At 34.1% G+C, this 12,924-nt stretch overlaps 1 protein-coding gene across 5 annotated transcripts in view; it reads right to left on the reverse strand.

The window, feature by feature from the left end:
- LOC105427221 (glutamate receptor ionotropic, kainate 2) overlaps positions 1 to 12,924 on the reverse strand; it is a 119,277-nt gene that overhangs the window by 75,298 nt on the left and 31,055 nt on the right. The gene's annotated exons all lie outside the window — the stretch shown is intronic.

Consider the following 12,924-nt stretch of genomic DNA (forward strand, 5'->3'; position numbering starts at 1 on the left):
TTAGATGAAATAGAGCAATTTGGTCCCGTCTATTATGAAATGCCGTTCTTTTCACCACTTTTAAAATTGTCGTATAAAATTGATATAAAGATTATTTCAAAAAAATCAAAAACATATGTACTTTCGTTAGTATAAAAAACGTTAATATAATAATAAAATAAAAATAAAAAATAATGTAATAAATATTGCATAATTATACATTCTTTTCTCAATGCTAAATATTTAGTTAGTAAAAATACTTTAAATATTTTACTCGATATTTTAATTTTAGTTTTATATCTTTGATCATAATTTTTTCAGTCAAACCATTTGATGTTTGGAACGCATGTGAAAATTTTTTACGTAATTATGTGAAATATAAATATAAATAGAAATATATTCTACTTTGATTGGTCGCATTTCTGCTCTGCGACAAAATGAATTCAATTTATTCAGGTCGCGACAGATCTCGCCACAGAGTTTCGGAGTTTTATTCAACACTGAATTCCCATGGTAATGCAGCCCATGGCTTTTGTCGCTGATGAGGAAAAAAATCATCTAACGGGAACCCCGGGAATAAACGCAATTTTGCATTCGCCAGGATTTACATCGTGAAAAAGCTAGCCTCTCTGAAAAATTCCTCCAGTAGCTCTAGTGATATATACTTTCGCGTTATTCCTCGTTATTACACGCAACCGACCATTCGTATACAAAATGATTTAATTTGTATAAACGCTTTGTGAAAGAAAATTACTTCTTAGCACTTTTAATTTTTCTGAATTACGTCCTAGTAAAATTATATCAATTTATGTAATTATACATGAAATAATGTTAATGATACATGGTTAAAATTATATTAAAAAGACAAGATTGTTACTAAAAATAGAAATTATAGTGTGGTTATTACAGACACATATTTCCAATCACGTATTAAGGTGACGAGCATCTTGGATTGTGCCTTTCTTATTCGATCGAAGTAGTTGTTGATTGCTGTTCAAACTAATCCAATTGTCTTATTTCGTCGCGGTTCCTCTTGGACGTTAGTTGCGTTGTTGAGTTTCGCGCTGTAACTTTGTTACAGCCACTTCATTACTGAGAATCTAACTTGATGCTATCCTACTAGCAGTCAATCGTATAGCCCTGCGTCAATTGATTCGAAGACTATGCATAGTCGAGTAGCCACTTTGTCCACTTGGTTCATAAGTTAGTAATTACATCATCCCTGGGCGAGAGACTTTAAAGCGCCAATTAAATGGCGCCTCGCACATCCTCGAGCAAAATCCATGAATCTTTGAGGGCCCAAGCAAATCTCAGTTTCGACAAGAGGCTGCAGGGAGGAAAATCCAATTTACCAAGAACGGTTAGGCCAATGAATGTATTATCCAGCTTCACTCGGTTTTATCTGATGGAAATGCGCGGTCTGTTCATTAATCCATTAACTCTGCAAGATATCCCGCGATGATGTCTGCTTTATCATCTTCCCGCGAATTCATGGGAGTCATTAAACTTCAGCTCGATAAGCTCGAAATGTTCTATGAGTGAGAGCGCTATCTATAGCGCAGAAAGATATTGGTTCCAGGATAAAATCCCAAGTTACATTTGTAATAGTCAGACGGATTCAGTATCATCACGCGAAAAGCAACGCTAGCTGCTCTTATTTCAAGGACGCAGTCTCGAGTACTAAATTGGAAAGCGAGATCGATCGTAATGCGGTGTGGTGAAAGAAAGAGAGAGGATGACGTATTTTCGCGAACGCGAAGCAGAAACGGGAGGGTTGGCTCTACAGACGAAAGGAGGAGAGGAGGGGGGAGGTCCGGAAACGCAGTGAAAATAAGAGAAGGCGAAAGCGAATGGTGGAGGCAAGCCAGCCATCCAGCCAGCCAGCCAGCCAACCAGCCAGCCAGCCAGCCAATCGTATCTGAATTTGTTTACGACGACAGCGCGCTGTCGAAAAAGTTTCTGTGGCTGACGTCGACGTCGTGCACGAGAAATACGAAAGTTAGCCCCTTTTTTTTAACGGAATTCCCTGCCGGAATCAGCTCGGCGTTAAAATGCGGGGACTCGGGTCAAAATGCAGCCACTCATCCACCCCAGGCTTTGCCGAAAGCTCGGCGAGGATCAAGCATATTCGAGAGGACCGAAGACGGACCGAACTTTCGACCCTTCTTCAACAATCGGATCACCCGTGGCAAGATTCTCGGAGGTCAGGGCCATTATGGATAAGTCATAGTATGTATTCGAAGATGGTCTCTCGGTCTCGATAGATGAGATTCGCGAAGATCCGTTGAGATCAAGGTTAACGTCTGTCCGGATGCACAATAGGTGGGATTCGTACTCGGAGAAGAGTTCGTATGCCTCTCCACGAAGTTCTGTACAGTAAATCGGAAGAAGAGCATCACCGCGGCGTACAATGAACTCCCGTAAGGATCATTGATACCTATTCCGAGTTCCTCCTTTTCTTCAATGTGCCCGAGAAGATCCATTCTGCGCGATGCTCGATTTACTTGTCGTCGTCGACCAAAAATCGACCGTCGAGATTGTCACGAGAGGCTCTGATACGTTATGAGCTTGGCTGCCGGCCATGGGAGTTATCTTCCCTCTCGTGCGCCGTGCCAATGGTGTTCGCGTTGATGAATCTAACCGCACAACTAACTGCGACTCTGCTATCTGAAATTGCGCGGAAAAGACGCGCCCGACGCCCTTCTTAATTTCGCGACAGGCGAGCGAGATACGGTGGATTTGTTTAAATCAATGGTGTGAGAATATCGGAGATAAAAGTCCGACGTGATGACGACGCGATGTCGACGTAAGTGTAAAAAAGTGGCGCGATTATGCCTCTTCTTACATTCCTCGGCGCTTTACGAACACTTGTCAATTACTATTTAAATTATCGCGCCGCTGGTAATCAGGTTGATTAGCATTTTACGCAAAGTAATTATGTAATTTTATGTGTACACACAGAACTGACGTTAACAAGCGAATCGTTAAACGGATTAGCATCATAAATCAGTTATGAAACCGTAACTTTTACGGATCGAAATTCATCAGAATTATTAATGGAGAGTGCGCAACGCTGTATCTAATTTAACTTTATGATCTCACGTTTTAAGTTTTAATGATGATACGTTAAAATTAATGATCGCTTCTGCCAACTTATTTTTTACTTTAGAAATTGCGACTATTTAAGAAATATTGAAACAACTGCTGCAATTTTAATGAAAAATTGTAAGTAGGGTAGGACTGAATTATTACGGGGGTGCACGACGTGAAAATGTGAACAGCCGGACTTAAACTCATAATTATTCCGTGCTCGTAAAAAGGTCTTGCCGGGTCATTGCCAAGGCATTCTCTCGTAGTAGATTTAAGCTGCTGTAAAGGAAAGTGTCTCCGATTCGTTGCCAAGAAGGAACTAGAGTGATATATCGATATGCAGTTTCTTAGCAACGATAATTATGATTTCTGTCATCTAGTTTTCCCTATATTCGCATAACTATATTACTGTATTTTATATTTTAATAAACAGAAAATAGACTTTTTGATAAATGTAATCACAAATATTTTTTTTCTACATATATTAAATTTACTTTACGTTTATAGCAAACAATAGGATGAATTATTAATTCTTTTCTCTAATTCCAGTTATTTCTCTCTTCATATCTCTCTTTATTAAGACTGTTGAAGCATTTGGCTTGCGAATTTATTTATTTGTTCAGGCATTCATACCTCTTGAGAACCCGCAAGAACTCGATTACCGTATAATGATTTATAAAACGGTAAGATAAGTTTTTGCGATCTAATACTCTTACAGTTAAACTTTAGTTTCTCAAAGAGTGGTATCGGAGGTGTATTATTTCATCGCGCCTGGTGCGTTGCATAACGAACAGCCTTATTGGCGGCAACTTCTCTCTTTTAAAGTCCTCCAGATTATCGTATATACCGGCAGCTGGAATCCTCACTTCCCCTTCCCCCCTTAACAACCACGCGCGTCGGGCATCCCCGTGAAAAGAGCATCATACTAATTGACTTCTCGCAACTTTTCGCGAGAACCGCCTCTCCAGTAACTTTCAACTTCGTCGGCATCGAGACGCAAACTATTCCTTCCTCCCCCCCGACGACGCTCGAATCTCCAACGACGAGGTCAGGGAGCGCGACTCATTAAAATTTCAAAGTACCACCGTGGCATTACGTTCGACGAGGACGTAGACCGTCCCTCGTTTCGCAGGTTCCCGTTAATTTGTTAGTTACTACTTAGGCATTAATTGGCAGTAATCATGGCACCTCGGCGCACTTCAATCGTTTTGTCGTGATCGATTAGATATAATTAAAAATGTGCGTAAGTAAAAGTTTTTGAAGTAAGTATATGAAGTAAATGCAATATTGTCATAAGTACATAAATATAATTAATTTAAATTAAGAAATAAAATAAATAAAAAAATTCTTTTTCTTCTTAATTCCGCAGAATTAAGAAATATATATAATTCTTGATCTATATATAATCTTTCATAATTTAAAAATATATAGCTAGGTTCGATACGCAAAATATATTCATATTAATAAATATGCATTTAATTATTTAATAAACAATATTTTTGATCGTATGCAATTTGAAGTTTGATCAATAAGCTTGGCTAGATAATCTAGATCGTATAATTTATTATTTACTTGTCTAATATTTGTAATGTAAATAATATTGCAGCATAATAAGCTTAATTTTCAGAACATAAGTAAATATATAGAATAGAACATAAATAATATCATTAATGATAACAAAAACGAAATTATTGCATGCAGATATACACATAATATGCAGTTTTTAACTTTAATATTACTGTTTGTAGTTGTTTATTAACAATAATGTTTTGTATTTCTTAACATTTATTTTAACATTATAATATCATGTTTAATTTAATAAGTTGTATATACTCCATTATTACTTATAATAAGTGTGTAATTTAATTAATTATATAATTCATAAATATATTATGTTTTACATATATTGTGTTCTACATGCATTAAATAAGATTTCTAATTAGTTTTTTATAAAACAATTAACAGATTACAATTTTGTCGATTGTTTCTATAGAAAAATATTATTTTTATTATTATTTTTAAAACAAATGAAGAGCACGAACTCTGAATACATTATATAAATGTTCTATTTTCTCTAATATATGAATAATAGTAACATTATTCAAATAGTTTAATAAATGAAAAAAATTTCATGTATTTTCAAAAATTTTGATAAAATCTCAAACGACCAAAAGTTGTAAAATAATTAATAATGTTTTTGTAGTTATTCGCGTACATGTTCAAAATGTATGTTTATACGGAAAGTATTCATTATGCATGGTGACTCTATTACAAAAAAATCTTTCTGTATAAAATACAATCAATACGTCATTGCTTGTGCTGTACAAAGTATTACGATAATAAAATATGGAATTGACAAATTTTCGCAAGTAATAATTACTGTTTTTTAACTACTACATTATTTAATTAGGCAATTATTCAATAATCACAGAAATATATTCAGTGAATTTCGACTACATTAATATTTTAATATTTTATAATAAAAAAACATATTATCATAAAATATTAATGTTCACTTCAGTGATCAAATATATTTCGAAAAATTATGGCAAAAATTCACACGTTTATTCTCTAGCAATAGTATTCGAATTCGAATAATTCACTGCTGCAACAGGTGGCTTGCGCAAACGATCCATTAAACGATTCATTTCTAGTAGCAATGAGGTAAAAATATTTTGTATGAAGAGAGTTTCCATAGAAACCTTTTTTATTAATAAAAATAAATAATTTCTATGAAAAGCTACATAAAGACTAAAATAAAAGGAAAAGACAGGAATAATTTTAAGAAAATTATGAAATTCTATGAGAATATAAAAAATACATGTATATTAAATAAAAATTAAATACAAGAAAACTTATTTGAAATAAACTGTCCACAAATTACAAATTTACGTTTCAAGATATTGCTCTTTTACAATTTTTATATTTAATATTTTTAATACAAGTACAATATACATATATTTTCGTAATAAATTGAATAGTTCATCGTCCGTTTCGTATTAGATATTATAAATCCTCAATAAACGGATCAGCCGTAGCGCGATAGCGACAAAGATGCATTGTTTCTATGGAACAATGTATGTATGTTGTAAGGATGTCCGTTTGTTGGTCCTCTTTTCAGTCCCCTTAACGAGGAGTAAAGTGCCTGTCTGTACTTTGATGTCAGCAATTCTCCTGACGGATCCCAAGCTTCGTTCAATCAGAGTAATTGCGCGTTAAATCTCTTTGCTCGCCATTGAATCAATTTTGCAGCTTTCCGAGCAGCCTTCGTACATCCTTGTCGCAATGTTTCTCTGTAACTCGCCTCTCTCGCGCCAGTTGAATGCCATTCGATTAATCAGTTGAAGAAAACGAAAGATTTAACCGCTCTTAACTCGATCGTTCAAAGGATTCAAAATATCGCCGTGCATTAATCTATTCATTATCTCAAAATTGCATTCTGCAAGATATTACGTAAATATCTAAATTCTTTTCTTTTACTAAGATCTCTTCTCTTTTCTGTTTATAAAATGTTTCGTTAGCTTGTTATAAATAAACAAATAATATAAATAAGCTGTACGGTTTGTTTATCGAAAAGACGTATATGTAATAAAGAGTAAATAATTTCTAGAGCGTTCAATGATGACACAGTATTTTCGTACAGGAGAAATTGAGAAAGTGCCGCGGAAGCTGTACGTAATACGACATTACTAACTTAGGTGAATACAAACTCACGCCCGTGCGCTTTTAAATCTCCCAGCAAAGTGCGGGCGGCGCGTTCAGGACTCTTGCTATCCCGAAGGGGAAAAAAAAAAACATTTCTCCGGCAAATTCCCAACTGAATTTGTTAGAAGTACGATGAGAGAGAGCGGGGGAGAGGGGGCGACGAGAGACGGCGCGTTCCTCTCGTACGTATTCCGCACGTCTGCGTACAGCCGCATGCACAACTCAAGGCGTCTGTTTCGTTTCCTGTCGATATTGGTTCGCGGTGCATTGCGGTGTATCGCACCGGTTTGCGTTTTCTTCCGTCTGGCCTCCTTCCTATTTCGCCAACTCGCGCCTCTCTCCGCCTTTAGTCTGTTTTCAGTTCTTTCCTACCTTCATCCCGCCGCCCGCGGCTTCGCCCCTTTCCTCATCTCTCTCTCTCTGTCTGACCCTCTGTGCCTTTTCCCGACTCGCGGTATTTCCGCATCGGAATGAAACCGACTAGCGAGAGGGATGCGCGGCGAAAGAGATGGTGGGAAATGGAATTTAAAGAAGCGTCGATAAAATGACTCGCGATTTCTCTTTTCCGCCGGCGGAAGCATAGTTTGATAACGTCTCGCGTCGAGTCAACGCGAATGCCAATGCAAATTTGTTTTATATCGTAAAAATAAAACGGTAATCAAAAACAGTCTTAATTATTATCGCAGTGAAGAGAAAGCGTAATTGACAGGCACAATCAAACCTAAAAGTGAGTTGGCTTCAAAATATTTGGAAGTCGTACCGTAAAATGCTTGTGGCTAGGTAAATAAAAAAAATAAGATTAAAAGCTTGGTTTAAAAATACAATTTTTTTTACACAAAAGCGATTGTGATTGACTACAAAATAGAAGAACGAACTGGAAGTTTCAAAGCAAGAGAATTCACGATTCTGGATTTGAGAAGTGATGCTAAATATACGTACGTACATTGCCGATAGAAGCGTGGCGGAAAACGCAGATTAAGACTGAAATATGGCCCTAAGCCTTTTATTCTGCTGTCGGTATTATATCCCAGGATTTATTTACAAACGGCGGCAAATCCGCCTCTGCGACAGCAAGAGAAATTCAAAGCTAAATCGATAAACATATCTTCCGGTTTCATATTCGGAAGAAGATTTGCGATGGGTTAGAAAAAGAAGAACCGCAACACGAGATGCGGCCAATAACCGAGCGGACAATATCGATTGGAAATGGATCTTTCCGCGATTTCCCGATGGCGTAATAATCGGAAACGCGGAAAAATCATAACTCGAGAATTGATTCCTCGCCCGGGTGCGTTCGCGCGTAGATATCCGGATGTATTTCTCGTACTACCGATTGCACGACCGACACAATCGATCGAAACTCGTAATCGTCGTTGCGCGATGTGAAAACTTTAAATTGTTGAGCAAGCAGCGGTTCGCGACAGCTACAGCGACAGATGAACTAAACTACTCGCTCTCAGAGGATTAAACTGAAAGTCAAATCCACAGGATTTGCTGTAGCAGCCATTATTTGCAGATTTCACAGTCGGTCTGCTCAGCGTTTATGACGTACGAAAAATGAGCGGGGACAATACCGGTGAACTAAAAAATCGCGTGACAAATGAGTTTTTACATTCAACGATAATGATGCCATTGCCAGATGCTTTTCTTCAAATCTTCCTTCACGTTCCACATTTCTTTCATTCTTCTTAGTGGAGTGAATTTAATGCAACTTTTGCCTGATTATAAGGATCTCTTTGTCTGTCAAACGTTAACGTGTACATTATCGCTTTAGAACATTTTATCATTATAGCGATATTTTATTTAAAAAGAGAAATTAAATTAACCAATATATTTTTATCATTTATTCATTTTATTCATTCGATTATTATTTCACTTATACTTTACTTTATCGGAATAATTTTCCATTAATTTATACCACATATGTAATTTTATTCTACAATTTTAACTTTTACTTCTTTCTGAGTTTCAGAAGCTAATTTCAAATTTGCATAAGCATTTATATAAATTTATATAAATATAAAATTTACATTAAATTTTATTAATTTATCTATATAAAAATATTTAACTTATGTCAGTTACAACAGTCACAACTGCAATTTTCTCGATGATTTCTTGTAAGTGAAAAGTAACTCACAGTCGAGTTACAGCTCAACCGTGTACATAGTCGTGACCGAGAAAACTCTCGCATCGGAGATCGAAGATCGAGTGCACTATCGGTGTAAAGATGCTTGTGAGCGAAATCCGAAGCGACATATTTGAGAGGGACCCTCGAACACGTGACATGACGTAGCATTAACGCTAGGTCTCTTCCAACCGACGAGAACTTTAGAAATTATGTGTTTATATTCTATTAAAGTTTGCTTTGAACTTTGATAGCATCTTCGTGAGTATCGATCTTTTCTTTGTAAAAATTTTAGATGAAGAATAATTTTGATAATTAAAAAAATTAGATGAATTAAATTTCAGGAATATAAAATAACGAAATCTTGTTTTTAATATTTAATATTTAATTATAAGTTAAACATTGAATTTGTTATATAAGTTACGTTAAAATAAAAATTAACGACAAAAGTTTTTCAATCAATTGTTTCATGAATATTTTAATTTTATTTTAATTTTAATTTTGCCTCTAAATTTTCTTTAAATTATGTCGAACCAAATTTAACTGAAATAACGTAGGTATTGTTTAATCTTTAGCGTAACTACTTAAAGTATCAGATCACTAAAGAAAAAAAGAGGGAGCTTATAAAGAGCTCATACAAGAAACGAGTTCATCGTCTGATACTTAACTTGTCGCATGGCTCTGACACGGTATCATTTGCATAAGCATACGTACATATATAGAGTTGAAGGTACACGTGGTTATGTAAACGAGCGATGTAAAGACGCGATGATGATGCGACGAGCGAAATCGAAGCAGAGCGCGATCGTCGTTGCTGCAGAATAGCGTTATTTGCACCAAAGTATAAGGCTCTTTAAATTTTTATGGTTATACGCTTACGTGCTACGGAGCCAGTAATCGAATTTTCTATGCATCGCGTACGCTAATATCAACGCGAGGAATACGCTTACGAAACGGAGCAGTACGTTGATGGCGTTTCCAATAATCAAAGAATAGTTTTTATATCTTTCTTAATTCAGAAAGTATATATTAAGTGATAAATCTTTAAATATTATTATTAGAAGAGAAAATATTCTACCTCTCATAATTTATATTATGCAATTGTATTTTATTTTAAAATTGGATAATTCGATTTAAAATTGGCATTTAACGATATTATAATTTTAATGTCACGTGTGTAACAGAAAGTTAAACGATTTATGATCGAGACACGTAACGAATTCATTAAAAGTCGCTGAAAAGAACCGTCGATAGGCATTACTATGACACGAACTGGTTCCGAAGTGGCTTCCTACTCCAGTAATTGAGGATATATGCATACGTTTTATCGATCCACGTAGCAATTCCGAGGCATGGGTTAGCCGATGCCATCGGAGTTTGTCATATACAATTGAAAGTGTAAATGTATATTACAATATTGTTCAGAATTGGCATTGCCTCATCTGATTCATCACTATTCATAAACTAGCAATATGTGTACATATATGTTTAAATTATTCATCAAAACTTAGAAAAATTATCGAACATAAGGATATTTAAATTAAATAGCAAGCAATAGCAATATATTAAAATTCAATAGCAGATTAGTTTTGTAAAATTTTGTTAATGATCTTACTGTGTTTAATAAAAAAAGTTTTATCTATTCATATCGTCGTACAATTCCCTTTCAATTTAATGATACAATTATATAGAGAATACCTAAAGTGAATATGCCGTGATGCAGTTTTATAATATCATTCTCTAAAATGTGAATTTGATATTACGTGCATATACAATTCTATCTTCAGTCAAAAAATATTAAATAATTTTCTATAAAATTTTCTTATGAAAATTTTGTAAAAGTATTTTTGTTTACGCATTGTTTTAACGCAATGTGTAAATATTATGAGATAATAACACGAATAAAAGCTAGATATAAACTGCAAAGCCACAATAACGGAAATCGAATCATAAAAATTATGTCAAGAGTATATATATTGCGAAAAAATAGGAATGGAAATGTATGTATAAGTTGCTGGCTATGTTGAATGAATTTGACAGAATCGAATCTCATGAATGCACTATTGCACATTATATATCTACAACTATGCAAGTTATATATCAAGAGAATAACACAATTTTTTCAAATATTGTCTCACATAATTTTTCCTATATACTTCCCGCATAGTTCTTCCCATATACTTCCCACGTAGTTTTTCCCTATATACTTCCCACATAGTTTATCCCATGTAGTTCCCACATAGTTTTTCCCATCTAGTTTCCACATAGTTTTTCCCATCTAACGCCCACATAGTTTATCCCATGTAACTCCCACATAGTTCTTCCCAAATACTTCCCACATAGTTTTTCCCATATGCTTCCCACATAGTTTTCCCCATATACTTCCCACATAGTTTTTCCCATATACTTCCCACATAGTTTTTCCCATATACTTCCCACATAGTTTTTCCCATCTTCTTCCCACATAGTTTTTCCCATATACTTCCCACATAGTTTTTCCCATATACTTCCACCTGTGTGAAGATAGCTCCCCAACATTGAAAAACATAAAGTTTCTATAGCTCATTGGATTGCTTATCGTTTGCACATGTATGCACATTTCAAATTTTCGTTTGCACACTTCTAGTAAAAAAGTTATTAACAAAACAAATTTCGGGGGACCATTTTCACATTAGCTCCCCAACTATAAGTAAATTAAATAAAAAATAGCTCAATTGATAGATATTCGTTTGCACATTGCCAACAGGTCGAATTTTCGTTTGCACACCTCTAGTTAAAAACCTCTATTAATAATTAAAATTTTAGAAGCGAGCGACTTCGGCAGATGAAACAAAAATAAGAGTGTTGTGATTGTTAATAACTTTTTAACTAGAGGTGTGCAAACGAAAAATCGACCTGTTTGGCAATGTGTAAACGAATATCTATCAATTGAGCTATTTTTTATTTAATTTACTCATAGTTGGGGGGCTAGTGTGAAGATGGCCCCTCGAAATTTGTTTTGTTAATAACTTTTTTACTAGAAGTGTGCAAACGAAAATTCGAAATGTACATACATATGCAAACGATGAGCAATCGAATGAGCTATAGAAACTTTATGTTTTTCAATGTTAGGGGGCTATCTTCATACAGGTTCTTATATGTGATATCTCTTTATATGTGTAATATATCATAAATATTATATAATATTATGTAATATATATTATATTATAATCAGTTTAATTACTTTATTTGTTTTAACAGATTTCAGTATTTAAAATATTGAAAAAAGAATAACGCAATATTATTTAAAAAATATATATAAAAAATGTTTTAACAGATTTCAGTATTTAAAATATTGAAAAAAGAATAACGCAATATTATTTAAAAAATATATATAAAAAATGAACATTAAAAACAAGATATGAGAACAGCATATGGAAATAACAAAAACAGCTTGTTGACTACTTCCTGTATTAATGTTTGTCAAAGATTTTGAGTGCTAATCATACTTATCAATTTGTTATAATGTTTGCGTAACATGCTCACGTTGCTGCTCGGTCAAACATAATCGCGCGTTTACTCGATTAATATTTTACGAAATTCACCTTGAAAAAATAAAGCAATTTATTACGTTAATGCATTTATAAAAAATTAGAGGAATAAAATATTTGTAAAAAAAGAAAAGAAAATCAATTTTATCAAAATTATAAAAGTTAAAATTATAAAATTATAAAAGTTATGTGTTATAAAAACAATTCGACAATGAAATTTTTAAAAGCTATTGAATTTAGATTCGAAACTCATATTCAAACATTTTTATAAAAATAAAACAGAGATTTCATTTTTGTCTGTCATACGATCATAATTAATATATGGAAAGTATTTCTGAATCAAAAAAGAGATGCAAATATATTTCAATATTGAATAATAATCTATATATCTATATTGCTTTATATCTCAGATTTGATTCCTGTTTTTATAAAATTGATAAGAAAAGACTTTTCAATTTCTATATAGAAAAGGATCAGTTGTCGGAACCATGTCGA

Source organism: Pogonomyrmex barbatus, unplaced genomic scaffold (assembly GCF_055798465.1).
Source record: "Pogonomyrmex barbatus isolate J1 unplaced genomic scaffold, ASM5579846v1 scaffold5, whole genome shotgun sequence".
NCBI classification, from domain to species: domain Eukaryota; kingdom Metazoa; phylum Arthropoda; class Insecta; order Hymenoptera; family Formicidae; genus Pogonomyrmex; species Pogonomyrmex barbatus.